The sequence below is a fragment of the Oryctolagus cuniculus genome, chromosome 2 (assembly GCF_964237555.1).
Source record: "Oryctolagus cuniculus chromosome 2, mOryCun1.1, whole genome shotgun sequence".
In the NCBI taxonomy this organism is placed as follows: Eukaryota; Metazoa; Chordata; class Mammalia; order Lagomorpha; family Leporidae; genus Oryctolagus; species Oryctolagus cuniculus.
Genome location: NC_091433.1, coordinates 185,576,224 through 185,595,173, shown reverse-complemented (window position 1 = coordinate 185,595,173; position 18,950 = coordinate 185,576,224).

Here is an 18,950-nt window from a genome sequence, read left to right as displayed (position 1 = left end):
GGTCCCATTTTTGTGAGTTTCTGTATATGGGTGTGTGTATAATATGAAACAAAGCCACCTAATCTTGGAAGAGAAATAATGCATTAACCGTAATAATGTTGGTAATAGATTATATTACAAATCGTGTAACCAGAGGTATGTAAGTTTGCTAGGAGTTCCTGAGGTCCTGGTTCATGTCAGTGACCTTGACTCTATGTAGCATTTAATTCCACAGCTGTTCAGGAACAGAAACCAAGGTACAAAGTATTTGGACTGCTGGATTGCTTCATCTTGGTAATTTTTTTCAAGTGAATGTAACAGAATATCCAGGAAAGCTGAGGCTATTGGGAAGGTTGATTGAAGTGAAAGGTCATGGTACAGAAGGTGGACACAGGGTGAAAACATGAGGCAGAAACATAAAGAGCAGATTTACTGACTTTGAGACCGCAGATCCTGATAAAGGTATAAAATTCAGCTACTCAAGCGAGTCATTGATAAGGCACCAGAGAAAAGTGGAGTAGCTTGCCTAAATATAAGCTCTTAGAAGCTGACTATTGCTAGATGTGGCAAACTCTAGGAGTGCATTACAATGTGAGGTGGACATAAAGTACAAATAGGAATCAGTGATGTCAAGGTCTGGAACAGACCTCATAGCAGACTTGGAAAGGACTCAGAGTAATGGCTTGAGCTGAATGAGTGGAGAGGAAAGTTTGAGAATGGTAGGAAGGAGAGCAAGGATGCACTGAGATAAGTATAGGCAGATGTGGTGTCACTTATAGACCAGGAACACCCAGAAAAATGTAGAGTTCCAGGCCTGAAAGTGTTACTGCCTGAAGTGCACATCTGTGCAGGACCCAGAAACCAGAGAGAAGTGGCTGCAGAGACCTAGAATTCCCATTTGTTAAAAAGGAAGGGGTGCAGGAATACTTATTTTTCAACAGATAAAAAAATAGCCAAGTGTTATTTAACTTTTGAGGAGGTAAGCAGCAGGTTAAATAATAAGGATTGTAAAATGGTTTGCCATTATATCTGTGTTGAAAAACTCATTGAAAACTTAAAAATTAGTTATTAGAGCTTCCAAAATTTGCTATCTCCAGAAGCCTAGGAAGGTGATAAGGAAGTGACTTTAAAATGATTAAATATATTTCCAACAGGAAAAAATAAACAAAAGAGATTTGGGTGGAAAGAGACAGACTTGGTCCATAATTAATATGAACATCAATCTTTTTGAAATGTTAGGATGAAAGCCTATTCTTGCTGAAATAATTTGATTCACTGTCTCTTAAAATAGCACAGGAGGGAAGAGAAAGGGGCACTGCAAAGAAGAGGTTTGTGCAAACTACAGTGCCTGTTTTTCTCCCTGTATTCCCTTTGGTGTGCAAAGTCCCAGAGAATGAAGAGTACACTGCCATTGTAAGTTGGGTCAGCCTCCTCTGGGCCACCACCCACCGGGACAAGCACTCACTGGTTTGTTGATAGAAATATGCCCAGACAGCAGGAAGTTCCTGGATACATTTGTACTACAAATGAAGTCCTATTCCAGAGATCACCTAGCCCAAAGCACATTCCTCCCTAATCTTTCCACCTGGAAACCTCCCTGGTGATGTGTTTCCATGACATCAGTATTGCACATCACACAGTAGAGTATTAGAAATTACATATTACTTAGGGGCTGCTGTGGAGTGGTCACTTCCCTCAACCTTACATTTGTCTTACGTGGTGATAAGCCCCATGCTGGAGAGACAAAAGTGCAGACTTAGCAAGGGTTAAGCGTCAGCAACTTATTTTAGAGGAAAGCTGCTGCCTTCTGAGCAAAAGTCTCTCTGGTCAGTAACATTCTTAGAAAGGTTCTGGAAAGCACATAGCGAATTACAGCCTGAGCAGCCCATAGGATTATTCTTTCTAACTCAGTGACTCCAGGGTGATCAGGGACCAGACCTGATATCCCAGAGACAGAGCCAGGTATGTCAGCATACAACAGAGCTGCCATCATTTTCCTGAAAGGTCATTTCGGTCAGGGAGGGCCCAAAGGAAAGTGCTCAGTTCCTTTCCTGTTGCTGCACAGGGCTCCTTGTCTGCAAGAGAGGGCCAATATGTACTGGCCATGATCTTAATTTGTGCATTCATTTGTCCAACATGTGTTTAGTGAGCACCATCTATGTGCTATATATGAGTACTGTGACGGGCATTTAAATGTATAAATCAATCAAGTACAGCTCTTGTTCCCCACGCAGTAACCATATCTACTGAGGGCAAAGCCATGTAGATTCATTAATTACAAGGCAGGGTAGCAAGGGCAAAGATGGTGTTACACAAACTCTAAAGAGGTGGGCAGAGCACAAGATGCCACGTATGTCATAATACTGTGGACAGACAATGTGGACCACTTTGTTCTCACACTTGGACAATCTGCTTTGGCGGAAGTGTTGCCACCTCGGCAACTGTTTCTCAACCTTCGGCCAATCCAGGAAAAAAGGAAAGACAAATCAATATTGAGGATTCACATTCTCACATTTCCAAAAAGCTAGTCATTTTGTGATAGAAGTGTTTCTACTAAACAGTTGACAATGATAAGACAAAAGTATACTGGTTTGTTCATTCCTGATTTCCTGAACTCAATTCTCTCTCTCTCTCTCTCTCTCTTTTTTTTTTTTTTTTTTTTTTTTGACAGGCAGAGTGGACAGTGAGAGAGAGAGAGACAGAGAGAAAGGTCTTCCTTTGCCGTTGGTTCACCCTCCAATGGCCGCCGCAGCCAGCACGCAGCGGCCGGTGCACTGCGCTGATCCGAAGGCAGGAGCCAGGTGCTTCTCCTGGTCTCCCATGGGGTGCAGGGCCCAAGCACTTGGGCCATCCTCCACTGCACTCCCTGGCCACAGCAGAGAGCTGGCCTGGAAGAGGGGCAACCGGGACAGAATCCGGCGCCCCGACCGGGACTAGAACCCGGTGTGCCAGTGCCGCAAGGCAGAGGATTAGCCTAGTGAGCCGCGGCGCCGGCCTCAATTCTCTCTTTCTAGATGTTTGAAGCTACTTTTTTTTCTGGAGAAAAGATTTATTAATTAATCCTGGCAAATACAAGGAAGATAGTTTTGTTCTCCTTTGTCCTCTATAAAAGCACCACGTCTGATATACAGTAAGCTATGGTTACATTATTTGAATGTTTCATGAAATCCCTATAATTCTTTTTGTTTTTCCTTCCACTGAATGTTAAGGAATTGCCAAAGTTCCAGGTGTAACCTGAGCATCACTTCAGGAAGAAGGTGGGGGTATGGAGGACAGATGGTTGCTTCTCCTTATGTCTCAAAGACAACGACTGTAACATTACCCATCTACAAGGGACCTCTCTGCACAAATCTCTACTTATAAAAGAGAGGAGGAAGAATGACTACTGGAGATATAAATATTAGTCTCAATTATAATCATCACCATTTATTTTTAGAAAACCATTGTTTGGGGGAAATGCTTTATAAATCACTCTATTAATAAATTCCAACAAAGCAGGAATAAAAGCAAGGTAATATGTTTAGCTCCATTACCAATAACACAGAAAATATTTTTTGGCTCTAAAAAGAAAGATCTCGAGTATGTATACCACACTTTCTGGATCCAGTCATCAGTTGATGGGCATATGGTTTGATTCCATATCTTAGGTATTGTCAGTTGAGCTGCTATAAACATGGGGTTAAAGGTAATTCTTTCATATGCTGACTTTATTATGGAATACTACTTGGTTATAAAACTAATGAAGTCCGTCTTTTACAACAAAATAGAATGCAGTCTTGTCTTTTACAACAAAATGGATGCAATTAGAAACCATTATGCTTAGTAAAATAAGCCAGTCCCCAAAAAACAAATACATGTTTCCCTGATTTATGGTAACTAAAATACAGAGTACAAAAGTGTAATGAATATGAGTGAAATTAACATTTTGAGATTTTATTATTGTTTGTAGCCCTTGTTTATATTCTTGTGGAACAGTGGTTTTCCTACTTTCTGCTTGTTGGATTCTTTATTTAGTGGAGGTTTAAGATTGTGATTATAAAGTAAGTTGAAATTATGCCATTGGAAACATTAAAACAAAAATAATAAAAGAAGGAGCGGGGGGTGAGAATGAGAGAGGTAGAGATAGTGTGTGAAATATCATTAGGCTTTTAAAACTGTATATGAGAAATACGTGAAATCTCTTCCCTTTATATAAACTTAAAAAAAGAAAGACCTCAGGACAGACAGGGGTTAAGGTACTACTTATTCATTTATACCAATTGTTTCTTAATTTATATTTATTATTTGATTCTAACCATTGCTTACTAACATTATGTTGACAGGTTTTAGCACTGGTTCATAAACTATGTATCTTTCTTTTTAAAGGAAAACCAAAATGTATAATGGAGGAGGTTTCTATTTTTCCACTTTGATATGTTGAGTTTTAGAGAGTGCAAAAATATAGCATGAAGCGAAAGTTCAATCTGATTTGGTATCTTTTTTTTTTTTTAACTTTTATTTAATGAATATACGTTTCCAAAGTACGAATAATGGATTACTATGGCTTCCCCCCCATACCGTCCCTCCCACCCACAACCCTCCCCTTTGGTATCCTTTTTTTTTAAGATTTATTTTATTTATTTGAAAGACAGGGGCTGGCGTGTGGCTCACTTGGTTAATCCTCCACCTGCATCGCCAGCATCCCATATGGGCACCGGGTTCTAGTCCTGGTTCCTCCTCTTCCAGCCCAGCTCTCTGCTGTGGCCCAGGAAGGCAGTGGAGGATGGCCCAAGTGCTTGGGTGCCTGCACCCATGTGGGAGACCAGGAAGAAGTACCTGGCTCCTGGCTTCGGATCGGCGTAGCTCTGGCCATAGCGGCCATTTTGGGGGTGAACCAACAGAAGGAAGACCTTTCTCTCTGTTTCTCTCCCTTACTGTCTAGTTCTGTCAAATAAAAAGAAAGAAAGAAAGAAAGAAAGAAAGAAAGAAAGAAAGAAAGAAAGAAAGAAAGAAAGAAAGAAAGAAAGTTCTAGAGAGAGATATAGACAGAAAGAGAGGTATTCCATCCACTGGTTCACTCCCCAGATGGCTGTAATGGCCAGAACTGCACTGATCTGAAGCCAGGAGCCAGGAGTTTCCTCTGAGTCTCCCATGCGGGTTCAGGGGATCAAGGACTTGGGCCATCTTCTACTGCTTTCCCAGGCCATAGCAGAGAGCTGGATGGGAAGTGGAGCAGCCAGGACTAGAACTGGCACCCATATGGGATGCCAGCGCTTCAGGCCAGGGCGTTAAACCGCCGTGCCAAAGTGCCAGCCCCCTGATTTGGTATTCTTGGCATAGCAATTCCAGCTAGCAAAGCAATTTATTGATTCAGAATAGACTCCTTAAAGCATAAAGTGGTATATGTGAGTTTATGTATCTGTATAAGTATCATTTAAAATATATGTGAATGATACCCATATATATATTCAACATCTCAAACAGATATTTTCTTCTTAAATAGGAGCTTGTAGTATATCTTAGGTGTTTTTGTTTTTGTGTTGTTGAAGAATAAAACCATTTCTTGGAGTAAATCATCACCTCCACTAGAAAAAGACCCCTGAACACTTAATGGATGGAAAAACTCAGAAGTGATGCTCCATGGCAGCCCCTCAGTAAAATGCCTCTCACTGCAAGGGATAAAGTAGTTGAACAATTGATATCAACTAAAAACAGTTGAGCAACATAATCAGTCCCATATTATCCTGTTATATTTTGGAATAATAATGTTGAACATATTAAAAAATATCAGTAAAAGAAGTATTTTTGTTCAGTAGATGTTATGTTGAATAGATGTTTTTGTTTATCTAGAAATGAGTGATAAAACATCACTAGTCAGGACATCTTCTGATCCCTGGGACTTCGGATGGGAACACCTGGATGTGTGTTACCATTGTTGATCATAGCAGGCAGGTGACTGCAGTGTCATGAAGTGAATTCCAGAATAGACGCCTGTGATCCTACAAATCCCTTCCTGAAACAAGCGTTGGGCAAGGAAGAGGAAACACTTAGTCACAACAAGGTCTAGTAGCTTTGCTTCACACTGCTGAGTAAAGACAGAAAGAGGCTGTCGTATTTTTGTGCACCATTTACTCAAGAGCATGAAATCATTGTTTTTCCTGAACTATGTGCCCTCTGACGAGCCTTAATGGAATGCTTACACGAGCTACATTCATGCTCTTTACAAAAGATGTTGCATTATTCTCAGTTCTGTGGAATATTGTTTGGAATAAAATGTCCTTCATAAATCAATATAGTCTGCTGGTTTCAGGAAGCTGAGAGCTAAAATCATTTTAACTTTAAATTTCTGAAAAAAGCAAAAATATTCTATTCTTCTGACTTTGAAAGTGCAACCAAATACTTTATAAAATACTTTAAAAATTATGTGTGTGGCAAGAGCCTAGGGTGATTACTGATGCCATAAACAGGAGTGTCAATTTGTTAAGTCAACAACAGGAGTCACTGTGCACTTACTCCTCATGTAGGATCTCTGTCCTTAATGAGCTGTACATTGTGATTTAATGCTATAACTAGTACTCAAACAGTATTTTTCACTTTGTGTTTCTATGTGGGTGCAAATGGTTGAAATCTTTACTTAATGTATGCTAAACTGATCTTCTGTATATAAAGAGAATTGAAAATGAATCTTGATGTGAATGGAAGGGGAGAGGGAGCGGGAAAGGGGAGGGTTGCGGGTGGGAGGGACATTATGGGGGGAAGCCATTGTAATCCATAAGCTGTACTTTGGAGATTTATATTCATTAAATAAAAGTTAAAAAATTATGTGTGTATATTTGCACACACACAGTGCTTGTGTCAGAGTGTGTGTGAGAATATGTGTGTGAGTGTGCCTGAGTACATGTGGTGAGGGCTGGGGGAAGGGGGAAGTCTTCATTGTTCGTTGTTTAAATTCTTTTAAAAATACGGTATATGTGAGATGCAAAAGCACTTTGTTCTTGAAGGAACAAGAAATTCATTCTGCATACAGAGAACAAATTCTAGAAGTATTTTTCCAATGTCCTTGCAGATGCTGCAGACGTTTCTGGCACATGATGAGTTTTGTTTTTAAAGGGAGGCAATATTTTCAGTGGTTGTCAGCACAGGCTGCAGGCATGGAGAACTGCAGGTCTGGGCAGGGTGCTCATCTGCAATGTCGTAGAGTATATTCCTCCAGGTATCATGGGAATTAAAAGACTTTATGCTTGAGACATGTCTATCCCAGTAGGTGGTAAGCATCTCATAATTTTAAATTGGCATTATTATGATCTAGCCATTAAAAACGCCTCCTCACTTTCCCCTCACATTCATGTTATTTAATGATAATGAGCTGAGATACACTAAAAGCAAGGGCACTCCAGTATGATATGACAGAGACCATTGGAATAGTCCTTACTTCTAAAATATTGTTTTCTAACACATCTTAAAATGTCAAGCATTTCTCCTTTTCCAGAATATTTATATAACATAAAATAATAAGTTTTAATAGGTATTACTGCCAAAATATTCAATGAATAATTTAGGACTAAATAAGTCAGGCAAATATTTTTGGATTATTCAATTTATTCATTGAAAAAGAAATATTTTGAGTTTCTATAATTGAAACATTTATGAATCTATGTTTTCTGTCAAGTTTCCTAAAAATTATTTTTACTTTCTACTATTTCTTTTCATTATTGGAACTCATAAGGAGTTTGGCAAATTTGCAGGGTAAGAAACAATGCACAAAAATCAATAGCCCTTGTTTAAAAGAGAATGTCATGTCTGAGAAAAAACTTGCAAGATCATTATCATTAACAATACAGCACAAAAATTTAGATAACTTGGAACAAATTTAACTAAGAATGTGAAAGATTTATACAGTGAAAATTATAAAATATAAAAGAAATGAAAGAAGACACAGAAAAATGGAAAAATCTTTTATTTTTTGGATTGGAAGATTTAATTTCATCAAAATGTCCATACCAACCAGAAAAAATATACAGATTCAAAATACAAACAATATTCTTCTCAGATCTACAGAAAATGACATTAAAATTCATATGGAAATACAAGAGATTCTGAATAACTTAAGCAATCTTAAACAATAAAAACAAAGCTGGAGGTGTCATAATATCAGAGTTCAAAACATCTCACAGGGAAGTTTCAATCAAAACAGCCTTCTACTGGCACAAAAACAGACAAGTAGATCAGTATAGAAACCATCAGAAAATAAACCATGCATCCACAACCAATATTTGAAAAATGAGTTAAAATCACCCCCAGAAGAAAGGAGATTCTCTTCAACAAATGGTTCTGGAAAACTTGAATCTAAACATGCAGAAGTATGAAACAAGACCCTCTTATACAAAAATCAATGCTAAATGGATCAGGCATCTACATCTATGAACATATTCCATCAAAGTACTAGAGGAAAACATCAGGGAAACTCAACAGGACATTGGTATAGGCGAACACATTTTGGAAAAGATCCTATAAGCCAGGCAATAAAAGCAAAAATAGACAAATTTTTGCATCAACTTAAGAAGTTTCTGCATTGCAAAGAAAACACTCAACAGAGTGGAGATGCAACTGACAGAATGGGAGAAAATAATTGCAAACTATGCAACTGAAAGGATTAATACCTTGGGTCTGTAAAGAGCTCAAGAAATTCAAAAATAATAAAATGAACAATTCAGTTAAGAAATGTACAAAGGACTTGAACAGGCATTTTTCAAAAGAGGAAATTTAAATGGCCAACAGACACATGAAAAATTGTTCAGAATCAGTAACCACGAGGGAAACACAAATCAAAACCACAATGAGGTTTCACCTTAACCCATTTAGAATGGCTCTCATACAAAAATTAAAAATCAATAAATGCTGGTAAGGTTGTTAGGGGAGAAGATACCCTAGTCCACTGCTAGTGGGAATGTAAATTAGTACAACCATTATGGAAAACAGTATGGAAATACTTCAGAAATATGAAAATAGATCCACCTTATGAGCCAGTCATCTCACTTCTGGGAATTTACCCAAAGGAAATAAAATCAGCCATCTAACCTCAGAATCAGCCCTAAAGGCATTCGGATCTGGCTGAAAAGCCCATGAGAGTATTTCAGGCATGGAAAGCCAAGACACTCTGGCAAAAGATCTCTGTGAGTGAGATCCCAGTGGAAAGAACAGGTCTTCAAAGAAGGAGGTACCTTTCTCTGAAGGGAGGAGAGAACCTCCACTTTGACTATGACCTTGTCTAAACAAGATAAGAGTCGGAGAACTCAGAGGGCTTCCATAGCCTTGGAAACGCATGACTGGAGCATAGGGAGATTACTGATGCCATAGACAGGAGTGTCAATTGGTAAAGTCAACAACAGGAGTCACTGTGCACTTACTCCTCATGTAGGATCTCTGTCCTTAATGTGCTGTGCATTGAGATTTAATGCTATAACGAGTACTCAAACAATATATTTCACTTTGTGTTTCTATGGGGGTGCAAACTGTTGAAAACTTTACTTAATGCATACTAAACTGATCCTCTGTAAAAAAAAAAAAAAAAAAGAAATTATCAACTCCCAACTTGACTCTCACTGGGATTAAACATGACAATAGGTCTGATCTGATTTCATCATCATTTTAAAAAAATCATCTATTATTTTTCACTTTATGTTTCTGTGTGGGAGCAAACGGTTGAAATCCTTACTTAATGTATACTAAGCTGATCTTCTGTATATTAAGATAATCGAAAATGAATCTTGATGTGAATGGAAGGGGAGAGGGAGTGGGAGGGGGGAGGGTTGTGGGTGGGAGGGACGGTATGGGGGGGAAGCCATTGTAATCCATGAGTCGTACTTTGGAAATTTATACTCATTATATAAAAGTTAAAAAAAATCAGCCATCTAAGAGTTATCTGTGCCCAATGTTTACTGCAACTCAATTCACAAGCAAGAAATAGAATCAATCCAGATATCCATCAACTGATGCCTAGATTAAAACAATGTGAGATATATATATATATATATATATATATATATATACACACACACACACACACACACACACTGTGGAATATTAATCAGCTGTAAAAAGAATGAAACCCTGTCTTTTTTTTTTTTTTTTTTTTTTTTTTTTTGACAGGCAGAGTGGACAGTGAGAGAGAGAGACAGAGAGAAAGGTCTTCCTTTGCCATTGGTTCACCCTCCAATGGCCACTGCGGCCGGTGCGCTGTGGCCGGCGCACTGCACTGATCCGATGGCAGGAGCCAGGTGCTTATCCTGGTCCCCCATGGGGTGCAGGGCCCAAGTACTTGGGTCATCCTCCACTGCACTCCCGGGCCACAGCAGAGAGCTGGCCTGAAACCCTGTCTTTTACAACAAAATGCATGTAACAGAATATATGCTCAGTGAAATAAGCTAGTCTGAAAAGGAGAAATGGTATATGTTTTCCCTGATTTGTGGTAGCTAATATATAGATTTAAAAATATGTAATACATATGAAGGAAATTGACATTTTGAGGTTTGATTATTGTTTACACCCCTTGCCTACACTCTCAAGGAATAGTGGTTTTTCTTCTTAGTACTTGTTGCCTTCTTTACTTAGTGGATGATTAAACATATGATTATAAAACAAAACTAAAGTATATCATTGTAAAAATGAAATGAAAAAATAAAGGAAGAAGGAGGGAGGGTGGAAGCATGGGAGGAGCAAGGGTGCAGTGGGAAGCATCATCATGCTCTTAAATCTGACACATGAGATATGTTCACCTTGCATAAATTTTAAAACGTTGAAAGAAATGAAACTGGTGAAGAATAGGCCTATTGAGAATAAAGTACTAAGTATACAAAAAATGAGAGTTTATAAATGAAGACTTGAAAAAACTGAACAAATGCAATACGATTCTCAACGAAAGCTAAATATCAGAGCAATTTCATTTCTCTAATTAGTATATAAAGCCAACCAATACACCAATAATATTTTCTTCCTAGTTATCTAAAAAGCAGTAAAACTAATCTGAAATATTTTGAAAGAAAAAAAGAAAGGAATCATCCTAAAATAGATTAACCTACAGTATCAACTTGAAATAATCATGCTATGGAACTGATCTGTAGATCTCAATGGAGAATAAATAGTCCAGCAGAATATTTCCTTCATAAATCTTTCTGTGCATTTAAGGCAGTATTCCAAATTAGTGAGAAATAGAAAGGTTTAACAAGTTTTTATGGATGAGTAACAATGGTATTTAATTTAATTTAGATTCATGTTATACCATCTACCAAAATAAATTCTGATATATCATAAAACAGTATAAATAAATTAAAAAACTGGGGTGACCATTGGGTACAGCTGTTAAGATGGTGCTAGGGACACCCACATACCTTATCAGAGTGTCTGCATTCAAGTCCTGGTAACATCAGTGGATGAATAGATCAAAAGCTTGCCTTGCCCTTCTGGAGTTTTTTATTTAAGGACTAAGGATCAAGATTGAGATTAGGATAGCACAGTCTGCCACTCACAGTTCAGCCACTTTAGAGTGAAATGTAACCATCTCTCTGACCCATTCTAGATGATTCAAATAAATCTAGGAACTGAGAGTTATGAAAATGTAAATAAAAAGCAATCTTTCCTTTTTTTAATTTAATTAATTTATTAATTTATTAATTTATTTTTGACAGGCAGAGTGGACAGTGAGAAAGAGAGACAGAGAGAAAGGTCTTCCTTTGCCATTGGTTCACCCTCCAATGGCCGCCACGTCTGGCGCGCTGCTACCAGCACTCTGCACTGATCCGAAGGCAGGAGCCAGGTGCTTCTCCTGGTCTCCCATGGCGTGCAGGGCCCAAGCACTTGGGCCATCCTCCACTGCACTCCCAGGCCACAGCAGAGAGCTGGCCTGGAAGAGGGGCAACCGGGACAGCATCTGGTGCCCCGACTGGGACTAGAACCCTGTGTGCCAGCGCCGCAAGGTGGAGGATTAGCCTAGTGAGCCGCGGCGCCGGCCTGCAATCTTTCCTTTTAAAAATAGCAACTTAACCACAAATTCATACTAGTTTTGAAGTTCTGGAATAGTATCTACCTCATTAAAATGTACACAATCATCTCCAATGACTTGTGTCAAATAGAAAAATCTGAATAAAAAATAATATTTTTTCAGAAAAGATAAAGCAGAAAGTTTTGGAGCTCTTTGAGGAATAGTAAGTAACTTCATATATAAGCTCTCAGAGAATTTCAGATCTCTTATTAGCAATCCAGAATTTGTAATGTATGAAGTTTTGAATCATTCTGTGTATCAACAGAGGAAATGGTTTTCTTAAACTCACTAGCTGGAAAATAAATTATTTTGCACAAGAATCTAAATAGTTAAATCAGTTGATGCCGAATTCCAGAAGCCCTGACTTTGTGGAGACTATAAATGGTACAGGAAAGACAGCCAAATGTGAACACCATATCCTGGTGGCACATCATTAAGGTGAGTCTTAGAATGCCTCAGAATTCCCAATTCTCCCTTGAACTATGTCTTTTATTAAACTGGAGAAGAAAACCAGTAGCGCCATGGAAACAGAGAAAGCAGGGTGCTGGACCAGCCTGGGGCAACAACGTACTGCAAAGGTGTGAAAGGTCAGAAGCCAAGGTTTTCAGGGATAAAGCTTTGCTAGGAAGCAGGAGCCCTAGAGAGACTGTAGGGAGGACGGTCCTTCACATGTACCACAGTCCTGTTGGGACACTGTGAGAATCGCTAATGAATTTTAAGGTTTACTATATGCAGTAAACATGTTCATTGTTGTGCATTTTCACCTCCTTACATTCTTATAACTCAATGGATTAGCGATCATCTATTCTGTCCCTACAATGTAACCCAGACAGATGTCTGCAACTCCCTGTACTACTCCTGACCTCTAGGTGTGTTTCCATAGCAAAGACCTCCTTTTAAACTTGTTGCTTTTCTTCCCATTCAAATAAAATTGTTTCTTCCTTCATAAGTCCATGTTTCCTATTTTTGAGTTTTCCCAAGATACAGCTGAAATCCAAATGCCTCTGTTTCAAAGGAGAAGCAGATATTAACACAAAAGGAATTTTTTACAGAGTACTGTTCATGTGGGTAAATATAAAGCTTGAGGCAACATTCAAAGAAGGTCGAGGTCATAGCTACTACTCCTCTTTGCATTTTGCTTAGTCATTATCAAAGATCTACTATTTTTTATGTATATGGAAGCCAGATAGAAAATTTAGAGATAGGACTTATAATGTCTGATTAGAGAGAAATCTGATTCCTGGCTTCATCACCTTGTTTGCATAGTTTCCATTGATATGTAAGGTTGCTTTGCTCATCAGTCAGTCCAGGCATGTGATAGCAATTTCTCATCCCACCACTAAAATCAAGGAGGTTGCTGGATAGTCAGATACAGACAAAGATAGATATTGACTGCTAACATTGTACCATTGTTATCAGCAGAGCAGACCTGGGAGACAAAAGATAGTTAAGAAAAAGGAATCATGACTGAACCTAAAAGGTCAAAGATGATAGTGTTATTCAGTTCTCCTGTCATAGCTTTTTGAGCATTTACCTGATTTTCCTGTTTAAAAAACGCCATCTCTTATTAGAATGAAGACAAAGGAGGATAGGCATCTGGTGTTCACAGGGACATATCACAATTACATTTGCAAGGTGCACCTCTATGTATGCAACTGTATCATTGTATAAGTGCATGGAAATGCGGAGTTGTATATACCTACAAAGTGCTCGCAACAAACTTGGTGCACTACCAATGAAGGAACGATTTTTAATATCTAGAGCACCTCAGACACACATACACTATTTGCTATATACTTAAGCTTGAGATCCTAGCCCTGTACCTTAGTTTTATTATAGCTTCTGTCTTCCTTCTGCTCTAAGGATTCAGAGTGTTCACCTAGTAGAACAGGGGCTTTGGTTGTTCCCTTTGCCTTTTTCCCTTTGCCTCTCCAATTCTCATTCCTTGAGTGACCTGGAAAAGTTGCTGAAGTTCTCAAGAGAAGCAGTAAGTTCTTCCAGAATCTGGTAGGACTGAGATGAGTGGACGAGGATACCCGCACTGACCGAATACCTAAATTTACTGATCACAACACAGAGATGCCCTACTGGTCATCCTTTTTGTGCGTTTTAAAAGCGAATTTCCAGAAGTAAAACCTTCTCTTAACTGTTTCGAACCATCCATATTCACAAACCTCAATCTGCTACAAATACTACCCTGCAGAGATTATGGCCCCTGGTACTTTTAATTAAGAATCTCTGCATTTAGCAAGGACATCGAGACTCAGCAGCATCTGCAGAGAGAGGGGGGGGGGGAGAGAGAGAGAGAGAGAGAGAGAGAGGCAACAAATTGCTCCAAGCCTGTGGCAGAGAGTAAAATTATTATTAATGGGAAATCATTGCATTTTGGTTCCAGTTAAGCCTGAAACATTAAGCAATTCTCTAATGTTTCTCTCTGTGGTATTAAATTGACTGCAAATTGTGATTTTTAATGGAAAATGTGATGAAGCATTCAGCTACAGCCTCAGCGTCTCAGCTCCAATTCCCCTTTCCATTGTGTTTTTGCTATTTTAATACTTTGGGCCTTAGATACAAGAAAACTCTAAAGCAAACTTTTCTTCTGTAAAATTTGCTAAGAATTCAAGTTAAGTGAATCATCATTCAGTGTCTCTTTTTTTCAAAGTTCCACTTAACTTGATACTGGTTTTGAAAAGTTGTATTAATGTTTATTGGTGTGTCTCAGCTCACTGGCAAAACACGAAATGACTTTATTTTTCCATAAAAAAGATAGCTTCCCAACTGTGCTGTGTCACTCCTCTTTCCCTAATAGGCAATATCTTCCTTCATAATAGCTTGGCCTGATTCCTTGAATTTTCAGTGATTCTACTCTACTAGAGGACTTCATTTTACAATCATGTCAGTTTTGATCACAGCACCTTGGTTTTCCTGGGCCTGTACAATATAGAAACCTGGCTTACAGCACAGTGTGGAATAAGAAGGGTGGTGAGGGGCAAGTCCATCATCCAGACAGCTTGGCATTCCACTCCACTTTGACATCTCTGCGGGCACTGATGTGCTGTGGGTGAATTTCTCTGGGGGCATATGAGTGAGATTTTCAGAGGTGATTTTCACTGCAATGATATGGAAAACCTGGCCTGGACTACTCCTGCTCCCTCTTGGTTCCCTAATGGGGGACCATGCCTCCACTGCTTGCCACCAGAGACCCTTCTATCAGCTGGCAATCATCTTCATTGGTTCAAGGCTGGCAGCTTCACCCCAATCATTTGCCACAGTCTTCACTAAAAGAAGTGAAGAATGAGAATGCTGCTGGAGAAAGAGTGAGGATGCCTGTTGCATTGTTTCAGTCCCATGGTCTCTTTTTAACTCTCTTTGTTGGCTGCATAGCTTGCAAAGGGCTTGATGGTCAGGTTTGCTAGCGAGGAAGGCAGATAAAGAAGTACATGAAATGACAGTATCTGTCTTCCAGGCTCTCCGCATCATTTTGAGTAATACTCTAAGAATTCCTTTCCTCCACTGGATTATAGAAATAGCAGCTCATTTTCTTTAGGGCAGCAGTATCTTCCAAAAGACACAGTTTCTTTGCCCTTGTCAACTTCTATCTTGGTTGGGAGGTGGGTATATTGCAAGGTTGCAATGGTTGGGTTAGTTCCAGTGCTTTTCAATAAACCCTAAAGGAAGATGACTGGCCCTGAATGGTGACTGCTTGGTGGAAAAAAAGTGAGAGGCATTTATGTTCTCATTTTGGATCTTAAATATGACTCTGATAAGGCAGGACAAAAATTCCCAACTGAACTGTCATCTTTTAATTAAGTTATAATTTTGCAGTTCTACTCCCCTGCTGCTGAGAACTTTAATTAGCTAAGGGAAGCATGAGCATCTTTAACCATAGCTAGGGTGTTTTGACCTACTTTTTCCACTTTTAACGACAGGCTTGGTATTTCCTTCTGTCCAAATGGATTATAGTTCCCTGTCTAGAGTAACCTTCCTTTATTTCCTGGTCTTAATGTCTATTACCCCTAAACGTGGATCCAGAGCTGTGCCCAATGCCCCTCTACTGTACGTCAGTTAAACACCTACATGCTCTTTGCCATCCATTTTTCTACTGCCTGCCTTGGGGTGGACGTTCTGAAGCACTGAAAAACCCTCACGTCTACCTTTCGACATTCAAAGCTGTCCACACATGTCTCTAATTGCTGCTTGCCTTGGAGCCTCTTCCTCATCAGGAGAGTTACACATCAGTCTTCCTTTTATGGATGAATTGAATGGGTGTCCCAGGTCCTATGGCCTAATTCTTTTACTTTTCTCCAAATCTTCTCTTATATCATTGTTCCTTCAAGTGTGTTATGACAAATAATTACAATGTTTGCCTGTGCTCCGCCATACATTCTGATGCTTTAACTACTCAAAAGGCTTTTTGAGCAACATTTCTAAAGATTCAAGAGTCAAGACTTAAGAACCAAGAAACAAATCTCAAACTTGGAAAACAGACTCAAATATCTTCCCTTTGATGCATAAATAATTACGTGGTAGGGAAACTGCAAATGGAATAAGAATAAATAAGTCACAAGAGCTTATGCAATACTTGGCTCAATTATGTTAGATTCCATAGGAAAAAATAGACTATATAAACAGAATTAAGAACTAGCCCTAAATCAAGTGTTAATTTCTACTGGGTTAGGCTATGTCATTTTAACTTTAAAGAGTGAATCTAAATTCATTTTTTTTTTGACAGGCAGAGTTAGACAGTGAGAGAGAGAGACAGAGAGAAAGGTCTCCCTTCCATTGGTTCACCCCCAAATGGCCACCATGGCCAGTGCACTGTGCCGATCCAAAGCCGGGAGCCAGGTGCTTCTTCCTGGTCTCCCATGAAGGTGCAGGGCCCAAGCACTTGGGCCATCCTCCACTGCCTTCCTGGGCCACAGCAGAGAGCTGGACTAGAAGAGGAGCAACCGGGACAGAACCAGCACCCCAACCAGGACTAGAACCCTTGGTGCATGTGGGGAGCAACCCGGACTAGACTGAGTTACTGGAATTAAGACTTATTCTATGCATCTGCTCTCCCACAATATGGCGCTGGGAGAGAAGTAAACAGCTTCCGCACAGCTGCCTCCAGTTCAACTAATAAACTGTAGGACTTGCTCCTGATTGGAGGAGAGCAGCGTACTCGGCATGTGGGCAGCCGAGTTAGGATTGGCGGAGGAGGACTATAAAGGAGGAGAGAGACGGCATGCACCAGGAACATCTATGGGGAACATCTAAGGGGAACATCTAGCTGAAGGAACACCTGTGCAGCCCCCGAAGAGAGCCGGCCGGCGGTGTGCCGCTCCCCTGTGGAAGTGGGGAAAGTGGCCAGGGGGAACTGCCCTTCCACGGAGGTGGAAGGGATAGTAGCCAACCCGGGAAGAACCAGCAGCAAACCCGGGGAGGGCCGAGCAGACGAAAGAACAGCGCAGGGTCCTGTGTTGCTCCTCCATGAAGAGGGGGAGCGACATAATGGTGCCGTGACTCGGATAGGAAACCTAGGAGGGAAAGAACGGGAAGAACTGGGAAAAATACCGGAGAGAGAGACTAGCAAACAGCCTAGGGAAAAGCCGGACGAAAAGGGTGCCGGAAGAAGCTATTGAAAGCCTAGGCATAGACTCGGATACGGACTACGGGGGGAAGCTGGGAGAAATCTCTAAGGTCGAAAGCGAAAGTGAAAGCTAGAACAAACAGGCTCGGACGCGGACTGTGGGGAGAGGCCAGGAGAAATGAGGGAGGAATATCGTTGGAGGAAAGTTTGGGGAAACATACCGGGTAGAGAAAAATGTTAGGGAAATTGAAGCCGCGGGGGGCAGGCCGAGGCGGATACGAAAGCCACTTTGGGATTCTCAAGTTAGCCCGGGAATGGGGGGCGGAAAAGTTGAAACTAGAAGCTGAAACGTAAGCCAGATTGGGATCCGTCTGATTAGCCCGGGAGCAAAGGACGGGAAGCCAGATCGTGGGGCGGAGACGTAAGCTGGGTTGAATTCGCCAGGCCAGCCCGGGGAACTTAGATTGAATGCTAGTGGCGGACACGTAAGCTACGCTGTGTTACTCGCGGAAGCCGCCGCGTGCAGAGAGAGCACGGGGCGTGAATAGATAGGGAACGGGGCTGGCGCGAGGCCGTGGTGCAGACGCGAAGGGCGTGGAGACCGCGGAGCACGCGAAGCCAAGCCGCGCAAAGCCGGGAAGCTGCGCAGATGAGAGAGGCGTGGGCTGAAGCGGCTCAGCCGGAAAGCTGCCGAGAAGCAGCCTCGGGGCGGGCGCAGCCGGGAAGCCGCGGGGATAAGAATGAGAGCGGGAAGCTGCAGGGATAAGAGAAATAGAAGTTTAGAAGCAAAGTGAGAGAAATAGGAATGCTGGAAGATAGAAGTAAAATGGGAGAAATAGGAATGCCCGGAGATAGAGAAATAGAGAAATAGAAAGGCCTCCCTACAACACTGCAATGTGAGAGCTTGGATTCGGTCTGCCTGATTAAGTGAGGCGATGAGCACGATGAGCACCTGGGCAGCTAGCAGCTTATGCACCGCAGGTCACCGAAGACAGGCACGAATTAACATCAGTAAGGCCTCCCCACAAAAAGGCAATGAGAAGGCTTGGATTCGGTTTGCCTGATTGGTAGGGCTTGTAAGCCCCTGCAGGCAGAGCAGAGCATGCGCTGCGGGGCACCGAACACAGGCACGCATCAGCGCCTAAAAACCTCCTCATAACATGGCGAAGAGAGGACCCGGATTCGGTTTGCCTGATTGATAGGACTTGTAAGAGCCTGTGGCAACTCTAGCAAGTAGAGCAGAGTGTGTGCCGCGGGACACCGAAGACAGGCGCGTATCAACGCCAAAAATAAAAAGAAAGGGGGATCTGTGGGGAGCAACCCGGACTAGACTGAGTTACTGGAATTAAGACTTATTCTATGCATCTGCTCTCCCACAATATG